Below are 24,743 nucleotides of genomic sequence, written 5' to 3'. Positions count from 1 at the left end.
CTAACCCAGTAAATCCTTTTGGGCATATTAGCAGTGTCTCGAAGTCAGCGGAGTAGCCCACTTGTGAAGGAATCTACACCGCCTGTGTATCTAATTCTAATTTTCTACTGCATTTAACCCAGGAAATCTTTTTGGGCCTAGTAGCAGTGTCTGGTAGTCAGCGGAGTAGCCCACCTGTGAATGAATCTATACTGCCTGTGTATCTAATTCTAATTTTTTACTGCATATAAACCAGGAAATCCTTTTGGGCCTGGTAGCAATGTCTGGTAGTCAGTGGAATAGCCCATCTGAAGCAAGCTACACCGCCTGTGTATCTAGTAACAATTTTTTACTGCATCTTACCCAGGAAATCGTTTTGGCCAAAGTCGCAGTGTCTGGTAGTCATTCGAGTAGCCAACCTGTGAAGGAGGCTACAACGCCTGTGTATCTAATTCTAATTTTTTACTGCATCTAACACAGGAAATCTTTTTGTGTCTTGTAGCAGTGTCTGGTATTCAGCGTAGTAGCCCACCTGTAAAGGAAGCTACACTTCCTGTGTATTTAATTCTAATTTTTTACTGCATCTAACCCAGGAAATCTTTTTGTGCCTAGTAGCAGTGTCTGGTAGTCAGTGGAGTAGCCCATCTGAACCTACTACATCACCTGTGTATCTAATAACAATTTTTTACTGCATCTAACCCAGTAAATCCTTTTGTGCATAATAGCAGTGTCTCGTAGTCAGCGGAGTAGCCCACCTGTGAAGGAAGCTACACCACATGTGTATCTAATTATAATTTTTTACTGCATCTAACCCAGAAAATCCTTTTGGGCATAGTTGTTATGTTCTGCTACCAGAGCTAAGGAAAGAGAGGAGATCTGTCCCTACTATAGGACTCAGCTGAATCCCTATGATGTACCAGGGAACCTGATCCTGCGATCAGACCTGCTAAAGTCCTAAGCTAGTCTGTACGAAGACCTATAGATGTGGGGGAGGAATCCCTACAAGTACTAAGGACTGGGAGGAATATGGGACACCTCCTAACAGAACTAGTAGCAGACAGACGAACAAACAAAATATAAAGAACATAGAGGTCCGTAGACCAAGCAAACTAACAGAGCAAGACACAGAGCACAGGCTAGCTAGAAAGTAGATATACAATGAAGTCCAGCAAAGCCAGAAGGGCGGAGCAGGATTAAATAGGCCAACAAGGTCATGTGACCAGCAAAGGAAAAAAAACCTAACAGCAAGGTTCTAACAGTACCCCCCCTTCTAAGAGGATCCTCCGGATCCCCTAGGACCAGGCTTATCAGGAAATCTCCTGTGAAACGCTCTGATAAGTATGGACGCGGAAACATCATCTGACCTCACCCAAGAGTTATCCTCGGGTCCGAAACCTTTCCAGGCCACAAGATACTGCAAACTACCTCTATACCGTCTAGAGTCAAGGATGCGAGAAATTTCATATTCCCCGTCCTCCACCACCGGAGGAACAGAGGCAGAGGCGTCACCATCCGACACAACAGCTTTTTTTAACAGAGAGACATGAAAGACCGGATTAATTCTCCAGAAGGTAGGAACCTCCAACCTAACAGCAGATTGGTTGACAACCTGAAGCACCTTAAAGGGCCCTACAAACTTGGGACCCAATTTCTTAGAAGGAATCCTCAACCGCAGATTCCTAGAGGACAACCAAACCATGTCACCAACAGCGAACAAAACCTCCTGTCGTTTCCTATCAAAGTAGTCTTTAGATTTTCTGTTGGCCTCCTGAAGATTACCACGCACATCCGTCCATACTCTTTCCAAATCACCGGAAAAATTCTCCTCCTCAGGCACGGCAGATCCCAACTTGGAGAACGACCCAAACGACAGATGTCTCCCAGAACAACAAAAAAAAGGCGAACAACCAGCAGAAGAAGATGTATGATTGTTCAGAGCAAATTCGGCAAGTGGCAGAAACTCAGACCACCCCTCTTGATTGTCTGCCACAAAACAACGCAAGAACTGCTCAACATCCTGGTTTTTCCTTTCTGTCTGGCCATTAGATTCAGGATGATATCCGGACGAAAACGATAAATGAATTCCCAACCTGTCACAAAAGGCACGCCAAAAACGAGCCACGAACTGAGGACCCCTATCAGAAACAATGTCAGTAGGAACGCCATGAAGTCTGACAATTTCCTTGACAAAGGCCTTAGCGAGAGTTTTAGCGCAGGGCAGTTTGATGAAGGGAACCAAGTGACACATCTTGCTAAAACGGTCCACGACCACCCAGATGACAGTAAAACCCTCAGAGGGGGGAAGGTCAGTTATAAAGTCCATAGCCAAATGTGTCCAAGGAGCACTGGGGACCTCCAAAGGACAAAGCAACCCCGCAGCAGGAGTATGTGAGGACTTAGATCTAGCACATACAGTACATTGGCGTACCCACTTAATGACTTCCTTCTGCCATCCAGGCCACCAAAAACTGCGACCCACCAGTCTCTTGGTCTCAGAGATTCCGGGATGACCTGCCAACCGAGATTCGTGACACTCAACAAACAAATCTCTCCTAAAGGTCCCAGGCACAAACAACCTCCCATGAGGAGTGTTAGATGGGGCATTCTCCTGAGCTTTAAGAATCTCATCTTCCAAAACGGAGTCTAAAGCAGCTATCACAACACCTTCTTGTAAAATGTTTTCCTCTTTCTCAGCACCGACTATGGGAGAAAAACTGCGAGACAAGGCATCCGCCTTAACATTCTTAGTACCAGGGATGTAAGTAACGGAGAAATTAAACCGCGAGAAAAACAGTGCCCACCTAGCCTGACGGGCATTCAGGCGCTTGGCAGCGTCAAGATATATCAGATTTTTATGATCCGTAAGAACCTGAACGGGAAATTCCGCACCTTCCAAGAAGTGGCGCCAGTGTTCAAATGCGAGTTTAATAGCCAATAATTCCCGATTACCAATATCGTAATTCAATTCAGTCTCCGAAAATTTTTTTGAAAAAAAGGCACAGGGATGTAATCCATCCCCGTTATCCTGAGACAATACTGCGCCAACCCCCACAGAGGAAGCATCAACCTCAACCAAAAACGGCCTAGTAACATCAGGCTGCATAAGGATGGGAGCAGAGGTGAACCTCTCCTTGAGATACACAAAAGCTTCAATGGCCTCAGAAGACCACTGAACCGCATCAGCACCTTTCCTGGTGAGATCAGTCAGAGGTTTGACAATACTAGAAAAATTTTTTATGAATTTTCCATAGTAATTGGCGAAACCCAAAAACCTCTGTATCGATTTCAAACCAATAGGCCTAGGCCATTCCTGCACAGCCTGAACCTTAACCGGATCCATCTCAAAACCTTTGCTGGAGATAATGTAGCCCAAAAAACTAATTCTCTGTACAGCGAACTCACATTTCTCCAGCTTAGCAAAAAGCGAATTGTCCATTAATAACTGTAATACCTCACGCACGCTCCGCCAATGAGACTCCAGATCTGGCGAATAAATCAAAATGTCATCCAAATACACAACCACATTTTTACCGATCAAAGGTCTAAGGATGTCATTAATCAGATTCTGAAAAAATGCAGGAGCATTAGTAAGACCAAAAGGCATAACCAGATTCTCAAAATGACCCACAGGAGTGTTAAAAGCAGTCTTCCATTCATCACCCTCCTTCATGCGCAACAGATTGTATGCCCCCTTAAGGTCAATTTTAGAGAACCACTTGGCCCCCAATAACTGGTTAAACAGATCAGGAATCAATGGCAGTGGGTAAGGATTGCGTACCGTAATTTTGTTAATCTCACGAAAATCCAGACAAGGACGTAAACCGCCGTCCTTTTTTTTTTACAAAAAAAAATCCAACCGCCACAGGAGACTTAGAGGGCCTAATGTGACCGGCGGCCAAACTTGTCTGTATGTATTCCTCCAAAGCCTTCCTCTCAGGAATAGTAAGGTTAAATAAACGACTTTTAGGAAGAGTCGCTCCAGGGACAAATTCAATAGAACAATCATAGTCTCTATGGGGAGGCAAAACCTGCGAATCTTTCTCAGAAAAAACTCTCCAAAAATCCTGAATAGGAACAGGTAATTCTCCCCTATCCAAAGCTGCAATACGCCCGTTACAACACTTGTCATAACATTTATGGCTCCAGGATTTAATTTCACTGGTAGACCAATCCAGTACAGGATTGTGAAATTTTAACCAGGGCAAACCCAATATTACTGGAGAAGGCAAGTTATTCAACACTACCAAATCCAATTTCTCATGGTGAACACCATTAATAGTGAGAGGAAATTCACAGACCTTGAGAGTAATATTCTTCAAAGGGGAACCATCCACAGAAACCACAGCAATGGGGGATGATAAAGGTTCAGGTTTTAAATTGAGTTTTTCCACGAATCCCCCATCAATTACATTCAGTGTAGACCCGCAATCAACAAACACCCGAAATTCCATTAATTTTTCCTGAGCAATCGTGGAAGCAGCTAAAAATACACCCTTGGAATTTAAACAGGCAATACGGGCGTGACTGACCATTTTTTTTTCTTTCTTCATACGAAGCTCACAGCCTTTAATCAAATGACCAGATTTTCCGCAATAGAAACACAAGCCTTTCGAAAAACGACGGTCTTTTTCTTGAGAGCGAGGTGCCACCGATCCAATCTCCATCGGTTCACCACTGTTAGTACACACATTCTCATAACCAGAAACTGACATAGCAGAGGATTTGCTCTCATTAACCCTAGCACGCAGTCTTCTATCCACCCGTATAGCTAATTGCATAGCCTGTTGCAAATCCTCAGGTGTAGGATAAGCAATTAGCAGGTCTTTAACCCTTTCACTGAGCCCAGCAAGAAATAGACTTTTCAGAGCAGAATCGTTCCACCCTGTTTGAGTGGACCAACGACGAAAATGTGTACAATATTTTTCGACATTACCTGATCCTTGTTTTAAACGTCTCAACTCAGTCTCAGCTGATGCGACACGGTCAGGATCATCATATAATAGTCCTAAAGCAGAAAAAAAAACTATCCACTGATCTGAAGCATGTATCGCTAGGTTGCAAAGAAAAGGCCCACTCCTGAGGCTCTTTGCGCAAAAGTGACATTATGAACCCTACGCGCTGGGATTCATCCCCAGAGGACTTGGGTCTCAAACGAAAATACAATAAGCAAGCATTTTTAAATGAAAAAAATTCTCGATGTTCACCAAAAAATAAATCCGGCAAACATACCTTAGGCTCCAAGAAATGTGCTCCAGAACAGTTACTCACGTGCTGACGGAGCTCGGCCACTTCCAGAGAGAGTCCCTGCAGGTGTTTAGCCAAATCCTGAACCGACACCATGATGGAACAAAAAAAATCTTTCCTTAGAGAATTTGCTGGCTGGACTTACTGTTATGTTCTGCTACCAGAGCTAAGGAAAGAGAGGAGATCTGTCCCTACTATAGGACTCAGCTGAATCCCTATGATGTAACAGGGAACCTGATCCTGCGATCAGACCTGCTAAAGTCCTAAGCTAGTCTGTACGAAGACCTATAGATGTGGGGGAGGAATCCCTACAAGTACTAAGGACTGGGAGGAATATGGGACACCTCCTAACAGAAATAGTAGCAGACAGACGAACAAACAAAATATAAAGAACATAGAGGTCCGTAGACCAAGCAAACTAACAGAGCAAGACACAGAGCACAGGCTAGCTAGAAAGTAGATATACAATGAAGTCCAGCAAAGCCAGAAGGGCGGAGCAGGATTAAATAGGCCAACAAGGTCATGTGACCAGCAAAGGAAAAAAAACCTAACAGCAAGGTTCTAACAATAGTAGCAGTGACTCGTAGTCCTCAGAGTAGCCCACCTGTGAAGGAAGGTACACCGCCTGTGTATCTAAGTCTAATTTTTTGCTGCATCTAACACAGGAAATCTTTTTGGGTCTTGTAGCAGTGTCTGGTATTCAGCGTAGTAGCCCACGTGTAAAGGAAGCTACACTTCCTGTGTATCTAATTCAAATTTTTTACTGCATCTAACCCAGGAAATCTTTTTGTGCCTAGTAGCAATGTCTGGTAGTCAGTGGAGTAGCCCATCTGAAGCAAGCTACACCGCCTGTGTATCTAGTAACAATTTTTTACTGCATCTTACCCAGGAAATCGTTTTGGGCCAAGTCGCAGTGTCTGGTAGTCATTCGAGTAGCCCACCTGTGAAGGAAGCTAGACCGCCTGTGTATATAATTCAAATTTTTACAGCATCTAACCCAGGAAATCTTTTTTGGCCTAGTAGCAGTGTCTGGTAGTCAGCGGAGTAGCCAACCTGTGAAGGAAGCTAGACCGCCTGTGTATATAATTCAAACTTTTACTGAATCTAACCCAGGAAATCCTTTTGGGCCTAATAGCAGGGTCTGGTAGTCAGTGGAGTAGCACATCTGAAGCAAGCTACACCACCTGTGCATCTAATAACAATTTTTTACTGTATCTAACCCAGTAAATCCTTTTGGGCCTAGTAGCAGTGTCAGGTAGTCAGTGGAGTAGCCCATCTGAAGCAAGCTACACCACCTGTGTATCTAATAACAGTTTTTTACTGCATCTAATCCAAGAAATTCTTTTGGGCCTAGTAGCAGTGTATGGTAGTCAGTGGAGGAGCCTACCTGTGAAGGAAGCTACACTGCTTGTGTATCTAATTCTAATTTTTTACTGCATCTAACCCAATAAATCCTTTTGGGCCTAGTAGCAGTGTCTGGCAGTCAATGGAGTAGCCCATCTGAAGCAAGCTACACCACCTGTGTATCTAATAACACTTTTTTACAGCATCTAGCCCAGTAAATCCTTTTGGGCATAGTAGCAGTGACTCGTAGTCCTCAGAGTAGCCCACCTGTGAAGGAAGGTACACCACCTGTGTATCTAAGTCTAATTTTTCCTGCATCTAACACAGGAAATCTTTTGGGGTCTTGTAGCAGTGTCTGGTATTTAGCGTAGTAGCCCACCTGTAAAGGAAGCTACACTTCCTGTGTATCTAATTCTAATTTTTTACTGCATCTAACCCAGGAAATCTTTTTGTGCCTAGTAGCAGTGTGTGGTAGTCAGTGGAGTAGCCCATCTGAACATACTACACCACCTGTGTATCTAATAACAATTTTTTACTGCATCTAACCCAGTAAATCCTTTTGTGCCTAATAGCAGTGTATCGTAGTCAGCGGAGTAGCCCACCTGTGAAGGAAACTACACCACATGTGTATCTAATTATAATTTTTTACTGCATCTAACCCAGGAAAACCTTTTGGGCCTAGTAGCAGTGTCTGGTAGTCAATGCAGTAGCCCATCTGAAGCAAGCTCCACTACCTGTGTATCTAATAACAATTTTATACTGCATGTAACCCAGTACATTTTTTTGGGCCTAGTAGCAGTGTCTGGTAGTCAGCTGAGTAGCCCACCTGTGAATTAAGCTACACCGCCTGTGTATCTAATTCTAATTTTTTACTGCATCTAACCCAGAAAATCCTTTTGGGCCTAATAGCAGTGTCTGGTAGTCAATGGAGTAGCCCATATGAAGCAAACTACAGCACCTGTGTATCTAATAACAATTTTTTACTGCATCTAACCCCGTACATCCTTTTGGGTATAGTAGCAGTGTCAGGTAGTCAGTTGAGTAGCCCATCTGAAGCAAGCTACACCACCTTTGTATCTAATAACAATTTTTTACTGCATCTAACCCAGGAATTCCTTTTGGGCATAGTAGCAATGTCTCGTAGTCAGCGGAGTAACCCATCTGTGAAGGAAGCTACACAGCCTGTGTATCTAAATCTAATTTTGTACTGCATCTAACCCAGGAAATCCTTTTGGGCCTAGTAGCAGTGTCTTGTAGTCAGTGGAGTAGCCCATCTGAAGCAAGCTACACCACTTGTGTATCTCAGAACAATTTATTACTGCATCTAACCCAGTAAATACTTTTGGGCATAGTAGCAGTGTCTCGTAGTCAGCGGAGTAGCCCACCTTGTCATGAAAGCTACACCGACTGTGTATCTAATTCTAATTTTTTACTTCATCCTACTCAGGAAATCTTTTTAGGCCTAGTATCAGTGTCTGGTAGTCAGTGGAGTAGCCCACCTGTGAAGGAAGCTACACCGCCTGCGTATCTAATTCTAATTTTTTACTGCATCTAACCCAGGAAATCTTTTTGGGACTAGTAGCAGTGTCTGGTAGTCAGCGGAGTAGCCCATCTGAAGGAAGCTACACCACCTGTGTATTTAATTACAATTTTTTACTACATCTAACCCTGGAAATCCTTTTGGGCCTAGTAGCAGTGTCTGGTAGTCAGTGGAGTAGCCCATCTGAAGCAAGCTACACCACCTTTGTATCTAATAACAATTTTTAACTGCATCTAGCCCAGGAAATCCTTTTGGGCCTAGTAGCAGTGTCTGGTAGTCAACGGTGTAGCCCAGCTGTTAAGCAAGCTACACCACCTGTGTACCTAATAACAATTTTTTAACTGCATCTAGCCCAGGCAATCCTTTGGACATAGTAGCACTGTCTGCTAGTCAGCGGAATAGCCCAGCTGTTAAGCAAGCTACACCGCCTGTAGATCTAATTACAAATTTTTAACTGCATCGAGCCCAGGCAATACTTTGGGCATAGTAGAAGTGTCTGCTAGTCAGCGGAGTAGCCCAGCTGTTAAGCAAGCTACACCACCTGTGCTTTGGACACTTAATTTTTTCAAAGGAAACGCTTCGGGCCCCCGGGACACTCAGTCAAGAGCATCGGGGAGGCGCCCCAAGGCAAAGGGGCTGGGACTGGCGGTAGCACGCCTTGCGGGGGACCGCCAAGCTCAGTCCTTATAAAAGCTTTTTAACCGCAGCAGCTTTAGTGGACGCTACTGCAGCTCGAATTACCGCGGCTGCTGGCACCAGACTTTCCCTCCAATAGATCCTTGTAAAAGGATTTAAAGTGTACTCATTCAAATTACAGAGCCAATTTAAATTACAGAGCTTAGACCTGCCTCCCACCAGCGGACAGGCACCAGTATTGGGAGAGGGGGGCTGGCCGTCAGGGTCCACCGCGGCTCTGGCACAAACCCGGCGACACCGAAGTCGCATGGGCAGGAACGGCCTGGCCGTGTCGGCACCGCACTCCAGCGTAGTCCCTCTGCCCACTCGCGCCCTTAACCTCAAAGGGATGCGCAAGCAGCTTTTCTTCCAAGGGCTGTTCCCCGCCCAGCACGAACGTGGGGGAGCTCAGTGGGGGAGCACTATGGCACTTCGATAAAGTATGCATAAATGCTATATGCATAAATGCCCCGCATAAATGTCAACCCAGCGAAGGCCCGCAGGCGTGTGCCGTATCTGTTAACGGAGTGATGGTCCTGGGGCTGTTGGATCCTGGGAGTCTAGTAACCTTAATCAGTGCCACCCATGCCTACCACCTGATCTCTACCAAATCTGTGGGCATCCGCTGCATACATGGGGATGCCAAGAACTACCCAGTTGCCAGAGTGACAGTCGAAACAGACTGTGGCACTCAACCCCACGAGGTCGAGGTGGTCAGGAACCTGATACATCCAGTCATTTTGGGGCGCGATTTTCCCTTGTTCTGGGACTTGTGGGGGAAGGGATCCAGACCGAGTCCTGTGGGAAAAAGCCAGGACCCTAGAGAAACACCCTGGTCGACATCAGAAGTGGATGAGTTCCCACCATGTGTCCTTTTCGGCGATGGGGATGAGCCTGTGTCTGAGGTGGTCGACCTCCCTGAATTAGAGGTGCCTGGAGAGAACTTTGGGTCAATTCAGGTTCGGGACTTGACCTTGAAAGGGGCATGGGATAATGTTACTGTTTGTAATGGTGTTGCTCAAGAGCGGACACCAGGTACCCACACGTCGCAGTTCAGGGGGAGCTATTATACCGGGTGACCAAACTAAAAAGTGAAGAGGTAGTGGAACAGCTGTTAGTTCCAGGTTCATACCGTCAGAGGATATTAAACATGGCACACTTATTCTGGGGGGACACCTAGGGGTTGAGAAAACCCAGGATAGAATTATAAGGAGGTTTTATTGGCCAGGATGTTATCGGGAAATCTTAAACTATTGTAGGTCCTGCCCCACCTGCCAGATAACCGCGCCCACCTCCCACTTCCATAGTCCCTTATTCCACTACCTGTCATAGAAGTTCCCTTTGAGAGGATTGACATGGACCTTGTGGGTCCCTTCGTTAAATCGGCCCGGGGCCACCAATACATCCTCGTGGTCATGGACTATGCGACCTGGTACCCCGAAGCGGTACCCCTAAGGAACTCGTCCAGTAAAAGTATAACCCGAGAGCTAGTTCATATTTTTGCTCGGACAGGTCTGCCAAAAGAGATTTTGACAGACCAAGGAACCCCCTTCATAAGCAAGGTGATGAAGGAGCTATGCAGAGTCCTTCAGATTGCCCAGATTCGGACCTCAGTTTATCATCCGCAGACGGACGGCTTAGTGGAACTCTTCAATAAGACCTGAAAGGCGATGCTCAGGAAGGTCATTGAAAAGGATATGCGAGACTGGGACTACCTGCTCCCATTTCTACTTTTCTCTGTCAGAGAAGTTCCTCAAGCCTCCCCTGGCTTCTCTCCATTTGAGCTCCTGTATGGACGGCATCAAAAAGGTCTCCTAGACATCGCCAAGGAAACCTGGGAGGCCAAAGTCATGCCCCACCAGAGCATCATCGAACATGTCGCCCAGTTACAGGAGAGAATGGTGAAGGTGATGCCCATCGTGAAGCAACATCTCCTCCAGGCGCAGGAAGACCAGGCGAGGGTGTATAACCAGTCAGCAAGGCTGAGACAGTTCCAACCTGGGGATCGCATCCTGGTTCTTATTCCCACCGTTGAAAGTAAGTTTCTGGCCAAGTGGCAAGGCCCATATGAGGTGATGGAGAAGCTTGGTGAAGTGAACTACAGAGTCTACCAGCCTGGCCGAAGAAAGCCACACCGGGTGTACCATGTAAACCTGTTCAAGCCGTGACGAGATTGGGAACCCGTGGGAACTCCTTGCCTGGGAGCCACTCCCGAAGGCCAGGTGGAAGATGTCACGATAGCGGAGACCCTTTTGCCAGCCCAGAAGCAACAGTGTCGAGAACTGCTCCAGCAGAATTGGGACCTGTTCTCAGAGTTGCCGGGGCATACCCAGGTGGTAGAACATGATGTGCTAACAGAGCCTGTTTTTTTTTCTTTGAGTTGTGTTTGGAGAGGCAAGGTCTCCAGACTGGACAGCCATAGCTCAGGAGGGAGCTGAAGGCTGGACATAACTTGTGTGTGCGACCCGCACACACATATACAGTGCCTACAAGTAGTATTCAACCCCCTGCAGATTTAGCTGGATTGATAAGATGCAAATAAGTTAGAGCCTTCAAACTGCAAACGAGAGTAGGATTTATGAACAGAAGCATAAATCTTGCAAACCAAAAAGTTATGTTGCTCAGTTGAATTTTAATAAATTTTAAACATAAAAGTGTGGGTCAATTATTATACAACCCCTATGTTTAATATTTTGTGGAATAACCCTTGTTTGCAATTACAGCTAATAATCGTCTTTTATAAGACCTGATCAGGCCGGCACAGGTCTGTGGAGTTATCTTGGCCCATTCCTCCATGCAGATCTTCTCCAAGTTATCTAGGTTCTTTGGGTGTCTCATGTGGACTTTATTCTTGAGCTCCTTCCACAAGTTTTCAATTGGGTTAAGGTCAAGAGACTGACTAGGCCACTCCAACACCTTGACTTTTTCCCTCTTGAACCAGGCCTTGGTTTTCTTGGCTGTGTGCTTTGGGTCGTTGTCTTGTTGGAAGATGAAATTACGACCCATCCTAAGATCCTTGATGGAGGAGCGGAGGTTCTTGGCCAAAATCTCCAGGTAGGCCGTGCTATCCATCTTCCCATGGATGCGGACCAGATGGCCAGGCCCCTTGGCTGAGAAACAGCCCCACAGCATGATGCTGCCACCACCATGCTTGACTGTAGGGATGGTATTCTTGGGGTCGTATGCAGTGCCATCCAGTCTCCAAACGTCACGTGTGTGGTTGGCACCAAAGGTCTCGATCTTGGTCTCATCAGACCATAGAACCTTGAACCAGTCTGTCTCAGAGTCCTCCAAGTGATCATGAGCAAACTGTAGACGAGCCTTGACATGACGCTTTGAAAGTAAAGGTACCTTACGGGCTCGTCTGGAATGGAGACCATTGCGGTGGAGTACGTTACTTATGGTATTGACTGAAACCAATGTCCCCACTGCCATGAGATCTTCCCGGAGCTCCTTCCTTGTTGTCCTTGGGTTAGCCTTGACTCTTCGGACAAGCCTGGCCTCGGCACGGGAGGACACTTTCAAAGGCTGTCCAGGCCGTGGAAGGCTAACAGTAGTTCCATAAGCCTTCCACTTACGGATGATGCTCCCAACAGTGGAGACAGGTAGGCCCAACTACTTGGAAAGGGTTTTGTACCCCTTGCCAGCCTTGTGACCCTCCACGATCTTGTCTCTGATGGCCTTGGAATGCTCCTTTGTCTTTCCCATGTTGACCATGTCTGAGTGCTGTTCACAAGTTTGGGGAGGGTCTTAAATAGTCAGAAAAGGCTGGCAAAAGAGATCTTTAATCCACACATGTGAAGCTCATTATTCTTGGTGCCTGAACTACTTCTTAATACTTTAGGGGGACCAAACAGAATTCTTGTGGTTTGAGGGGTTGAATAATAAATGACACTCTGAATTAACTTTTAACGTTTAAAAAAAACAAACAAACAAACAAACAAAAAAAAACAATATTTGCTGCAGTGCATTTCCCACTTCCAGGCTGACCTACAGTACAAATGTCACAATGCCAAGTTAATTCCGCATGTGTCAACCAACAAAATCTGCAGGGGGTTGAATACTACTTGTAGGCACTGTATGGACTGTGCCATAGTTTATCTTTTGTTTTGTTGCTTAGCCAAGTAAGACTGTATTTATTTTGCTGGAGCGCAGAGCTTTATGCTGTTAATAAAGCCTGTAGAGAGTACCCGGGTTCCTGAGTCTACTTAAGGAAGTGGCCGAGCGAGTCGTCCTACCACAATATATACATATATATATATACTCAAATTAGTTGATGCAAAAATGAGTACACCCCACATCAAAAACTACTAAGTCTATAATATTATATGATCTTTACAATTTGAAAGGACAACACCAAGTCTTCTAGGCCTGAAATGAACAGGTTGGCGACATATTGCAACATCGATCCTATTCAATTCTTTGAGATGAGTTCTAGACCCAGATGCTTGATGGAAAGTGATGACTATTTGTCTCCTCAGAACTCCCCATAGGTGTGCTGTTGGGGTCAGATCAGGAGACACTCGGCCTCGGAATCACTGTCATCCTGTTCTTCTTCGGAAATGCAACAGATTTGAGTTTGTGCACATCTTCCAAGGCCAACGAGCAATGGCAGCTTCTTTTTCATTATAGAGCAGTACAACTAAGAATTCATGATGTCATCAATGAACTGTAGCTCCCCGACACCAGCAGCCCCACATAAGGACAATGCCGCCATATTTCACTGTCGGCACCATAAGTAAGTAGTAACTGCTATAGAAGATACTAAACAGTATACCCAAGTCAACTATTGTGGTGAGGCATCCTGTTTCATGTTTCGCCAGGCTTTGTCACAGAATATGAGCAAATATGGATAAAATATTATTTTTAGAATGGCAAAAATCAAACTCAAAAATTGTTCTTACTCCTGAAAGTCTGGTCCCTAACGGGTTAAACATTATTTTTCTTGCTTTTGTTATTTGTTGATCGCATGTCTCTATTAATGAAGAGAAGAACTTGTGATATAAGAAAACATATTCATTGCTAACATGCTTTGTAAATAGATTTATGGTGATGATATAAAGACCTTGAGCTCCGGGGTAGAAGGAGTCACACTGTGTTACGCTGGTGTGTCCTTAAATAAAATAAAATAAAACTGAAAGGACACGTCGGGGTCCGCCGGACTGCAGAGGAGCTGCAGCAGCTGAGTCCCAGAGGAATGTTCAGCTAAGCACAGAGAAAGAAATAAACTAGTGTGTTAAGTGCACACACAAGTAGTAACTAAACAAGGTACAATGCTGGGAGATAGCAATACTGCAAAAACAAAACTAATAAACTTCTGCACTGCAAGACACCGCTGTGCAGAGCAGGAAGGATTCGGCAGAATGAAACGCCCGAGCACTAGATGGGGGCGTATTGAGCTGCAGATAGCTGCAGGCCAGGAAAGGCCTGAAACCTAAGTTCCTAAAGAGGGGGAGGATCCCTGCAGCACCCAACACATGGGTGTAAAAGCGGCAGTGTGACCACACATACAATGGCGGAAACCTGGAATGCTGGATCGGTAGCGAGGACGCCTCGGTGGCGTGGACACCAACCGGTGAACCGATACTGTAGAGCATGCTGCTCACAGCATTCCACTAGCCCTAATTGATGGCTTGGATGACTAGGGAGCACACAGCAGGAACCCTTGACAACGACTCTTATACACTGCATTTACTGCCAGAGACCTCACCCCAGGTTAGAAAGAGATAGACTAGGCACCGGGGCGGAGTCTACGAAGCTCTCAATCCCTTTCTGACGTGTGACCTAATAGTACTTTATTGTGACCTGGGCCGATTGGACCAATGACGTACTATTAGGTCATGGTCTTTAATGCGGTCCCGAGACTAAAGTCGCGGTGATCGCATTAAATTTCCGGTGCCATCTCACCTCAGGGTAGATGGCGCCAGCATCCCGGGGGGTGTCGCAGCCCCTCTGCACCCACTATCGCTGTGATTGGCTGTTCAATTCTGAACAGCCAATCACAGCATTCTCACTGTTTCCGGCAATCAGATTGCCGGAAACAGTGATGTGCAGCCTAGGATCGGTGCTCCTAAGAGAACCGATCCTAGCTTGTTGCTAGGAGACCCCAGCCCTGACCCCAAAGAGCTAAGATCGGTGCAATCGCCGATCACATCGATCGCGCCGATCATAGCGGGACCGCGCGGTGACAGGGCGGTCATGGGGCGGTGACCAGCTTGTGACCTGCCTGTCACTGCCCCATGACCCCCTGCAATGTGATGAAAGCCCCCAGACTGTTCTGATTGGAGCGATCTATGATAACATCGATCGCTCCAATCAGAGTTCCTGAATACAGATGACCGGTCGGTCACAGGGAGGTGTCACATCCCTGTGACACCCTGTGGTGCGTGCTCTGCCCCAGTCATGTCTGATTGGTGACAATGATTGCACCAATCAGATGGCTGGGCCACAGCATGCACCACAGGGGGTCAAAGAGAGGAGACACCACCCTGTGACCGCCTGGTCACCTGTATTCAGGAACTCTGATTGGAGCGATCAATGTCATCATCGATTGCTCCAATCAGATTACCTGACCGGGAGGTTACTGGGTGGTGGCCTCCACCTGTCACCACCCTATCACCCCCCTGTGACCGCCCTGCAGACCCTCACACTTGGTGAGGATTTCTACAGAGTGGTCACATCTGATCTATCTGTCGCTGGGCGTTGTAGTGCCACAGAATCTTCAGTGACACCACAAGACCATCTTCTCACCTGTTCCAGTCACTGCTGCTGCTGCTCCTGGATCTTCTGCTTCAGCGTCCTGGGTCTCCTGCTCCTGACCTGCTGTGGTTCTTGCTCCAGAGCCTGCTGCTGATCCTGCTGCTGATCCTGCTGAAGAACAGAGAAGACTTTGGTAAGTCCATCTCTGTTCTCCCCTCATCCACCCAATCCCCCCTCTCCCCTCCCCCCTCTTTTTACCCCCCTTCCCACCATTTTTTTTTTTGTGCATCCTGCAGCTGCCGAGCGCTCACCAGTAACTATGTCACTGATCAACGTCCGTGCTCGCTGCTTTTCAGGACTTTTTTTGTTAATTCTCTTGGTTCTGGTCTCCTGCTCCAGGCTCAAGTGCTTGCTCCAGGCTCCAGTTCCTGCTCGGGGCTCCAGTTCTTGCTCCAGGCGCCGTCTCCTGCTCCGGAAGCTGTCTTCTGCCCCGGGCGCCGTCTTCTGCCCCGGGCGCCGACTCCTGCCCCGGGCGATGTCTCCTGCCCCGGGTGCCGTCTCCTGCACCGGACGCCGTCTTCTGCCCCGGGCGCCATCTCCTGCCCCAGGCGCCGTCTCATGCTCCGGATGCCGTCTTCTGCCCCGGGCGCCGTCTCCTGCCCCGGGCACCGTCTCCTGCTCCTGGGTCTTCTGCGTCGGTCCTGCTGCTGATCCTGCTCCAGAACCTGCTGCTGGAAGGAGAACAGAGAAGACTTTGGTAAGTCATCTATGATCTCCCCTCATCCACCCCAATTCCCCTCTTCCCACTTCCCACACATCCGTGCGCACATCCAGCAGCTGACGAGCATTGATCGTTGACATAGTTCACCGATCCACACTCGTGCTCGCTGTTTGCACCACATACAGTAGTCCCTTTTTTTCAGAACAAAAGTTCACACTAAGCACACTGACACATACACACTCTAAATAAAGTACTGACACACACACACTACATAAATAACAAAAAAAAATGTCCCGCTCATCCCAAACTCGCTATTCAGCGGAGGAGGCATACGCTATTCTTGCCTCCGACACTGACACTGACAGTGAGGGCGAGGATCCCACATTTCTTTATTTTTCCGACTCCTCATCGTCCTCTTCTTCCTCCTTCTCTTCTTCCTCCTCAGGTGCTGCTGGACTGCCCCGCAGTCATACCAGGAGAGAAGACGAACCAGCGCCCCCCCACTACTGACCCCATATGTACCCCGCCCCCCCGAAAACTATGAGCCACTGATTCCTGATTTCGTGGCGGAATCAGGAATCAAGTTTGACACCACAGGCCTCACAGAAATAGACTTTTTCAAAGTCTTTTTGTCTGAGGATTTTATAAACCTCATGGTGGGCCAAACTAATTTGTACCCTCATCAGTTTTTGGAACAAAACCCCTCTTCATCATTTTCTAACTGGTCTCCTGTAGATGCAGAAGAAATGATGAAGTTTTGGGGCCTGGTCCTTCATATGGGGATCGAAAAGAAGCCAGAGGTTCGGCAATACTGGAGTGTTGACGTTTTGTATAACACTCCAGTGTTCCGAATGGTCATGACCCGGACATGTTTTGAGGCCATCCACAAGTTCTTGCATTACAACGATAATGCAAGGTGTCCTGCACGTGATGACCCGAACTTTGATCGTCTTTTCAAAGTTCGGTCGGTCATCGAACACTTCAACAACAAGTTTGCTGAAGTGTACGTGCCCCAAAGGGACATCTGTGTGAATGAGTACTTAACTGCTTTTAAGGGGCGGCTTGGATTCCGGCAGTACCTGCCCAGTAAGAGGGCCAGGTACGGAATCAAGCAGTATAAACTTTGTGAGAGTACCTCAGGGTACACTCACAAGTTTAGAGTTTACGAAGGGAAAGACTCCCGGATTGAACCCCCTGAATGCCCCCCTGTTCTGGGAGTGAGTGGGAAAATTGTGTGGGACTTGGTGCACCCACTGCTTGATAAAGGTTATCACCTGTACGTGGATAACTTTTATACCAGTGTCCCTCTCTTCAAAACCCTCTCTGCGTGACGTACCGCAGCCTGCGGTACTGTCCGCAAAAATCAGAGAGGCCTCCCAAAGACGCTAATTGGGCAGATGCTCAGAAGGGGTGAGAGCAGAGCCCAATGTAGCGACCACCTGCTGGTGGTCAAGTTCAAGGACAAGAGGGATATCCTTCTCTTGACCACCATACATGGTGATGGCAGCACCCTCAGCACTGTACGAGGTTCCACTACACAGGTCGGCAAACCAGACTGTGTAGTGGGGTACAACAAGTACATGGGGGGAGTTGATCTCTCTGATCAAGTCCTCCAGCCATACAGTGCTTTGAGAAAGGCAAAGGTATGGTATAAGAAGTTGGCGGTGCACCTTGTACAGATGGCAATGCACAACGCTTTCCTTCTGTCACAATGTGCAGGCCAGACTTCTGCGTCGTAACTTCACTTCCAGGAGACAGTTATCAAGGCCCTGATATTTGGCAGCGGTGACGAAGCGGGCCCCAGTACTTCCGGAACTGAAGGACCAAGAATTGTACCAGGCCAGCATTTCCAGGGGCAGATCCCTCAAGTCGCAAAAAAAGGTAAGTCACAAAAGAGGTGCAGAGTGTGTTATAAAATGGGTATAGTCAAGGACACCATTTATCAATATGACACCTGCCCCGACAAACCTGGCCTGTGCATGAAAGAATGCTTCAAAAAGTACAATACTTCCATGCACTACTATACTAAAGTAATTTCTGACGTATGACAACCTGACGAACACTACACAGCTGACGTAGTGTTGGTTAGGTTGTCATACGTCAGTTGTGTAGTGTTCGTCAGGTTGTCCTACACAACTGACGTATGACACTACATTATAAAATTCAAAAATAAGCTACCACTTCCAAAAAGGGGGCACTTGTTGGGCATTTCCACTGTTTAGGCACATCAGGGGCTGTGAGAACGTGACATGACGCCTGCAGACCGTTACTTCAAAGTCTGCATTGAAAAGCGTCACTCCTTCCCTTCCGAGCCCTGACATGCACCCAAACAGTAGTTTTCTCCAACACATGGGGTATCAGCATACTCAGGAGAAACTGGAAACAGATTTTGAGGTCCACTTTCCGCTGTTACCCTTGTGAAAATATTTTTTTTAACATTTTTGTTGGAAAAAATGTTGTTGTTTTTTTATTTTCACAAGTCAACATTAGAATTTTCTGTGAGGCACCTGGGGGTTCAAAGTGTTCACCACACATCTAGATAAATTCATTGGGGGTCTAGTATCCAAAAGGGGGCAATGTTTGGGCATTTCAACTGTTTAGGCCCATCAGGGGCTCTGAGAACGTGACATGACGCCCACAGACCATTCCATCAAAGTCTGCATTCCAAAGCATCACTCCTACCATTCCGAGCCCTGACATGCACCCAAACAGTAGTTTTCTCCAACAAATGGGGTATCAGCGTATTCAGGAGAAACTGGACAACAGATTTTGATGTCTACTTTCCCTGTTACCCTTGTGAAAATATTTTTTTTAACATTTTTGTGGAAAAAATGTTTTTTTTTATTTTCACAAGTCAACATTATAATTTTCTGTGAGGCACCTGGGGCTTCAAAATGTTCACCACACATCTACATAAGTTCCTCAAGGGGTCTAGTTTCCAAAATGGGGTCACATGTGGGGGGTTTCCACTGTTTAGGCACATCAGGGGCTCTTAAAACGCGACATGGGGTCCGCTGTCAATATCAGCGAGTTTGGCATTGAAAACGTCAAATGGCGCTCTTTCCCTTCCGAGCCCTGCCGTGCGCCCAAACAATGGATTTCCCCCACATATGAGGTATCAGCATACTCAGGAGAAATTGCACAACAACATTTTGGGTCCAATTTCTCCTTGTACCCTCGTAAAAATAAAAATATTGTGGAAAAAAGATTGTTGTTGTGGGAAAAAAATGATTTTTTTTTTCACGGGTCTACGTCATAAACCTTTGCAAAACACTTGGGGGTTCAAAGTGCTCACCACACATCTAAATAAGTTCCTTAAGGGGTCTAGTTTCCAAAATTGGGTCACTTGTGGTGGTTTCCACTGTTTAAGCACATCAGGGGCTCTCCAAACGCAACATGGGGTTCGCTGTGAATTTCAGCGAGTTTTGCATTGAATACGTCAGCAGCAAAACACTTGGGGGTTCAAAGTACTCACCACACATCTAAATAAGTTCCTTAAGGGGTCTAGTTTCCAAAATGCGGTCACTTGTGTTTTTTTTCACTGTTTAGGCACATCAAAGGCTCTACAAACGAAACATGGGGTCCGCTGTGAATTCCAGCGAGTTTTGCATTGAAAACGTCAAAAGGCGCTCCTCCCCTTCCGAGCCCTGCCGTGCGCCCAAACAATGGCTTTCCCCCACATATGAGGTATCAGCATACTCAGGAGAAATTGAACAACAACGTTTGGGGTCCAATTTCTCCTAGTACCCTTGTAAAAATAATAATATTGTGAAAAAAAAAATTGTTTTTGTGGAAAAAAATTATTAAACCTGACACGGCACACCGGTGAAGTGAAAACCTTTTCCGGTGACTAACTCTTGAAGCTCATCAAGAGAATGCTAAGAGTGTGCAAAGCAGTCATCAAAGCAAAAGGTGGCTACTTTGAAGAACCTAGAATAGAAGACATATATTCAGTTGTTTCACACTTTTTTGTTAAGTATATAATTCCACATGTGATAATTCATAGTTTTTATGCCTTCAGTGTGAATGTACAATTTTCAAAGTCATAAAAATACAGAAAAATCTTTAAATGAGAAGGTGTGTCCAAACTTTTGGTCTGTACTGTATATTTATTTTTTTGCCTAAAATACAAAGGACATGTGTCATCTTTATCATTAGGCATTTTACAGATCATTTCATCTTCAATTTGTTTAAATGTTTACAATAACAGTAATTTTGACCAAACTTTTGCATGCCACTGTATATGATCTGTTCTTGTATTTTTTCCCAGGAAATGTGCCCCTTAATTATAATCTGGGATCTCTCCATTTTGAAGAATTTAGTGCAAAAATGTCAACGAATATCACTAAACATAAAAAAACAAATACAAATGATGAATCCTTCTATAGTTTTCTGTAAAAGTACTATGTTTAGATATTGTGGATTGATATTGTGACGTGTTCACCTATGAATATTTCAGTATTTGGATTTTTTCTGCAGGTCATATTAAAGGAGACATTTTGATTGACCTCAGTGTCGGTTCCGTTGTGACGCCTCTTGCTCGAAAAAGCCCTTTAGTTTACCCTGGGAGATGGGGGACTCGGAGTCGGGTCCTTCGATGGAGAGATGAGGTGCAGCCGTGGCCTGGACCCGACCCGTGCTCAGGGCCGTCACAGTTTAAAAAGGATGGTGTGGGCTTATCCGGGTTGAGTGACTGATTAACGACTACGCCACCTGTGGCACCTGGTGAAGGGCCACCAGTGCCGCTGCAGTCCGCTGAGGCATGGTGTTATGGCGGCCAAAGTTATTACTACTCCCCACAGGCGGAGCGTGGCCTCAGGGCAGAGGGACAGGATGGAGGGGGTAGTAGTAGAGGAGTGCGGGCTCCGCGTCTCGCGGTGTGGCGCAGAATAAACAGTCCGGAGGCCATAGGGGTGAACTTCCAAGGCTTTACTCACATAGATGGCATGAGGAAGGTGACTCCCTGCTCCCCACGAAGACCTGCGGTCACCAGGGACGGGGGGTCCGACAACCTCCGAGTAAGTCCAGCATTCAGTCGGGACCCTACACCAGAGTGTTCCTGAACTATGGGCCTAATCCTTTCCTGTCCATGTGCGTGCAAATAGGCCGGGTCTCCCTCTGAGCTCCTCTCAGAACAAGGGCACGGGTGGCAGCTCCGCTCCGTCCGAAACCCGGTGGGATCCTCAGGGCCTACCGGGCTTTCCCGACCAGGACATGGAGTAACAAGGTCGGGTGTCGGGGGCCGGTACCCCTCTTGCAGCCGGACTCCCTCTGAATATATCAGGTTGGCTAGGACAGGTGGCGTACTCCGCTCCGTCTGCATCCTGCCTGGGATCCATTTGCGGTGGAGCCACACTCTTAAGCTCCGGGCCTTCTTGGTCATGGTCCTTGACCGGGCTGAGACATTCATTATCTGCAACTTGCCCCTCGACCCAAGGACGGGGTACGAGGGCCGTGTCTCCCTCCCCTGCAGGTCCACACAGGATCCACTACCAGGGTGGGAGATCATAGTACTTGACAGTCAGAAGAATGATCAAAGACGAAAACCAAAGATGGCTTTTTATTAAATATGAAATTTAAAGTTAACTAAATTGTAAGTCCTCCACCCTCACCCACCAACTAGTTCCCCTAACTATTGGTTCCCCAGTCTCCCTGTAACCAGGGGAGCAGCACCTTGTTCATACCAGCTTCCTCTGGTGGAGAAATGTGGTGTTGGATGCAAAGGTTGGGTCACGACTATCACACTGTTCTTACCTCAGAGGAGGAACACTACACTCCATTAGAGAAGTGCAACATCCCTTTGGCGGTCGAACCCTCAGGGGCGCCACATTCCCCCCTGGTAAAACACAGCACTTCCGCGGGCTGCAAAAGAAGTAACACCCAGGAAATTTTCTTTTTATATAAACACGAACTATCTTCCCTTTATGGGAGGCACATCTTCTTAAACATTGCATGACAGGTTACACAGTACAAAAAATATATAAAAGTATAAAATTATAAAATTATAAAAGTACTAACTTTTCCCAGAGACATTTTTGGGCAGACTGGCGGGTTAAAGTGCAAAGACACAGAGTCAGTTCAGAAGTGCAAGGGACCTGTCCCACACTCTCAACGTGGGCCCTGGGGTGGCTGCAGGGCATAAAAATCCCGAGTTGGACCTCCCAGAGAGCCACCTTGGCAGCTTTTCCTTCTGCGGTGTTGAGGTAGAGAGGTACACACGGTTTTACATAAAACCAATATGAAGCACCTGAAAAGATGCAAACTATATGAAAGTAAAGTCTGCCGCCTGCCATAGTCCACAGGGACCAATGTCTCTGGTAATGGGTAGAAAATTAACTCAAGATGGAAACAACTTAACTTCAACTTTAACAGCAGCCGGGGGCTGCTTAGTCCATATATTCCCACCGGGGAAAGGGCTCATTCCTCCCGACAGAGGCTGACCGGCCCTCCACAGGTGGGTGTGCGGGGGTCTCACTCCTGAAGACTCTGTGAACATCCAAGGCGTACCACCCCCACACCCCACTGTGGCTGGTGAAGGAAACTACATCACCAGGGGTGAGGTTCAGGCCAGGGTGTCCCTTTTTGAGCTGGGGCTCGACGTCGCGATGGTTGAAGAAGACGTCCTGTCTCAGCCCGGGACTCCTGATGAAGCCCCATCCTGCCTCCTGGTGGAATCGGACCACCTGCCCTTCTTCATGGGGGCTTGGGTGGGACGCCTCCCTTTGGCGGGCTCTGGACTTCGCAACTTTGGCCTGAACTCAGAGCTGCTCACAGCTTGCCTCCCGTTCTTGCTGCTCCCGGTTTAGTTGGAGGATTCATTGGAGGCACTGCTCCCTTCTCCTCTCTTCGGCCCGGGGTTCCCGTGGGAAGCCTTCTAGGTTGCTCCCCTGGTTGTCCCAGGCCCTCTCTTCCGCCGCCGGGCAGGTGACTGTGGGGCCTGGAAGCAGCGTTAGGGGGCGCTGCAGCAGGCCCGAGTCCGCGGGCCTTTCCTGGTTGGGGCCCATAGATTCCCATGCAGGCCCAGGGTCTTCCGGTAACGGAGGTGGGAGACCATGGAGGTCTCCCGAGATGGCGGCAGCCTGGAGCTCCGGAGCCAGAGCCTGCTCCCAGGTCACTATGTCGGGCAGTAGACACTCAGACCAGAAATCCAGGAGGTGCACCATTTCCTCAGCGGCCGGGGTAAGGGGTTCTGACTCACCACTCTCTAGGCTGCAGGCGCCCTCCGAAGCCTCCTCTTCCTGTTCTGCTGCTCCTTGGTGGAATATTTCTTTCTCCCGCCATTGCTCCTCCTGCCACCGCGCTACCGCCTCCATGCACCTTCGGGCCAGATTGCTCTGTCCATCGCTGGGAACTTGGGGCGCTCACCAGTGCGGGTTTCTACTGGCTCTGTCTCCACTGGTACCGGCAGCCGGGCAAGCTGCAGAAGGCTCCTTTCGAGTTCCCTCCGCAGCGTCCATGTCCGCTTCCAGTGGTAGCGATGCTGAGACTGCAATGGCCGCAACTTGTTACTTTTCTTCTTCCTCCTCTTTCAGGGCAGTTCCTGGGCGGCATGTTGACAGGCCCGCCTTCGTTCAGCCCATCCGGTTTGACGGGCATTACCCTGTGGACAGTCTCTGATGGAAGGGGCAGTCCACATTTTTGGCGCCATACGGGAGCCCAGCCCACGATGGGAGGTGTTCAAAGACAGTCTTTTCACAGTATTATGGCGCCTGTTCTTCTAGGGCGGGTGCCATTTTAAGTGTAAAAACGACAGTTCAAGGTTTAAGGCACACAGTACCCGGTAGCAATGGGCAACTCCTTCCTTTGCTGTTGGCATGCAATCCTGCCGACTACGCCAGGTCTGTGACACCTCTTGCTCAAAAAAGCCCTTTAGTTTACCCTGGGAGATGGGGGACTGAGAGTCGGGTCCTGCGATGGAGAGATGGGGTGCAGCCGTGGCCCGGACCCGACCCGTGCTCAGGGCCGTCACAGTTTAAAAAGGATGGTGTGGGCTTATCTGGGTTGAGTGGCTGATTAACGACTACGCCACCTGTGGCACCTGGTGAAGGGCCACCAGCGCCGCTGCAGTCCGCTGAGGCATGGTGTTATGGCGGCAAAAGTTATTACTACTCCCCACAGGCGGAGCGTGGCCTCAGGGGAGAGGGACAGGATGGAAGGGGTAGTAGTAGAGGAGTGCGGGTTCCGCGTCTCGCGGTGTGGCGCAGAATAAACAGTCCGGAGGCCATAGGGGTGAACTTCCAAGGCTTTACTCACATAGATGGCATGAGGAAGGTGACTCCCTGCTCCCCGCGGAGTCCTGCAGTCACCAGGGACGGGGGGTCCGACAACCTCCGAGTAAGTCCAGCATTCAGTCGGGACCCTACACCAGAGTGTTCCTGAACTACGGGCCTAATCCTTTCCTGTCCGTGTGCGTGCAAATAGGCCGGGTCTCCCTCTGAGCTCCTCTCAGAACAAGGGCACGGGTGGCAGCTCCGCTCCGTCCGAAACCCGGTGGGATCCTCAGGGCCTACCGGGCTTTCCCGACCAGGACATGGAGTAACA

At 47.7% G+C, this 24,743-nt stretch overlaps 1 pseudogene; it reads left to right on the top strand.

The window, feature by feature from the left end:
- LOC141171814 (nicotinamide N-methyltransferase-like) overlaps nt 1–24,743 on the top strand; it is a 53,124-nt pseudogene that overhangs the window by 16,555 nt on the left and 11,826 nt on the right.

This window comes from Phyllobates terribilis, unplaced genomic scaffold, assembly GCF_046119375.1.
Source record: "Phyllobates terribilis strain yellow unplaced genomic scaffold, ASM4611937v1 Scaffold_12__6_contigs__length_324123572, whole genome shotgun sequence".
NCBI lineage: Eukaryota > Metazoa > Chordata > Amphibia > Anura > Dendrobatidae > Phyllobates > Phyllobates terribilis.
Note: the sequence above shows the minus strand (reverse complement) of the source record. Positions and strands in the feature narration are given on the sequence as shown.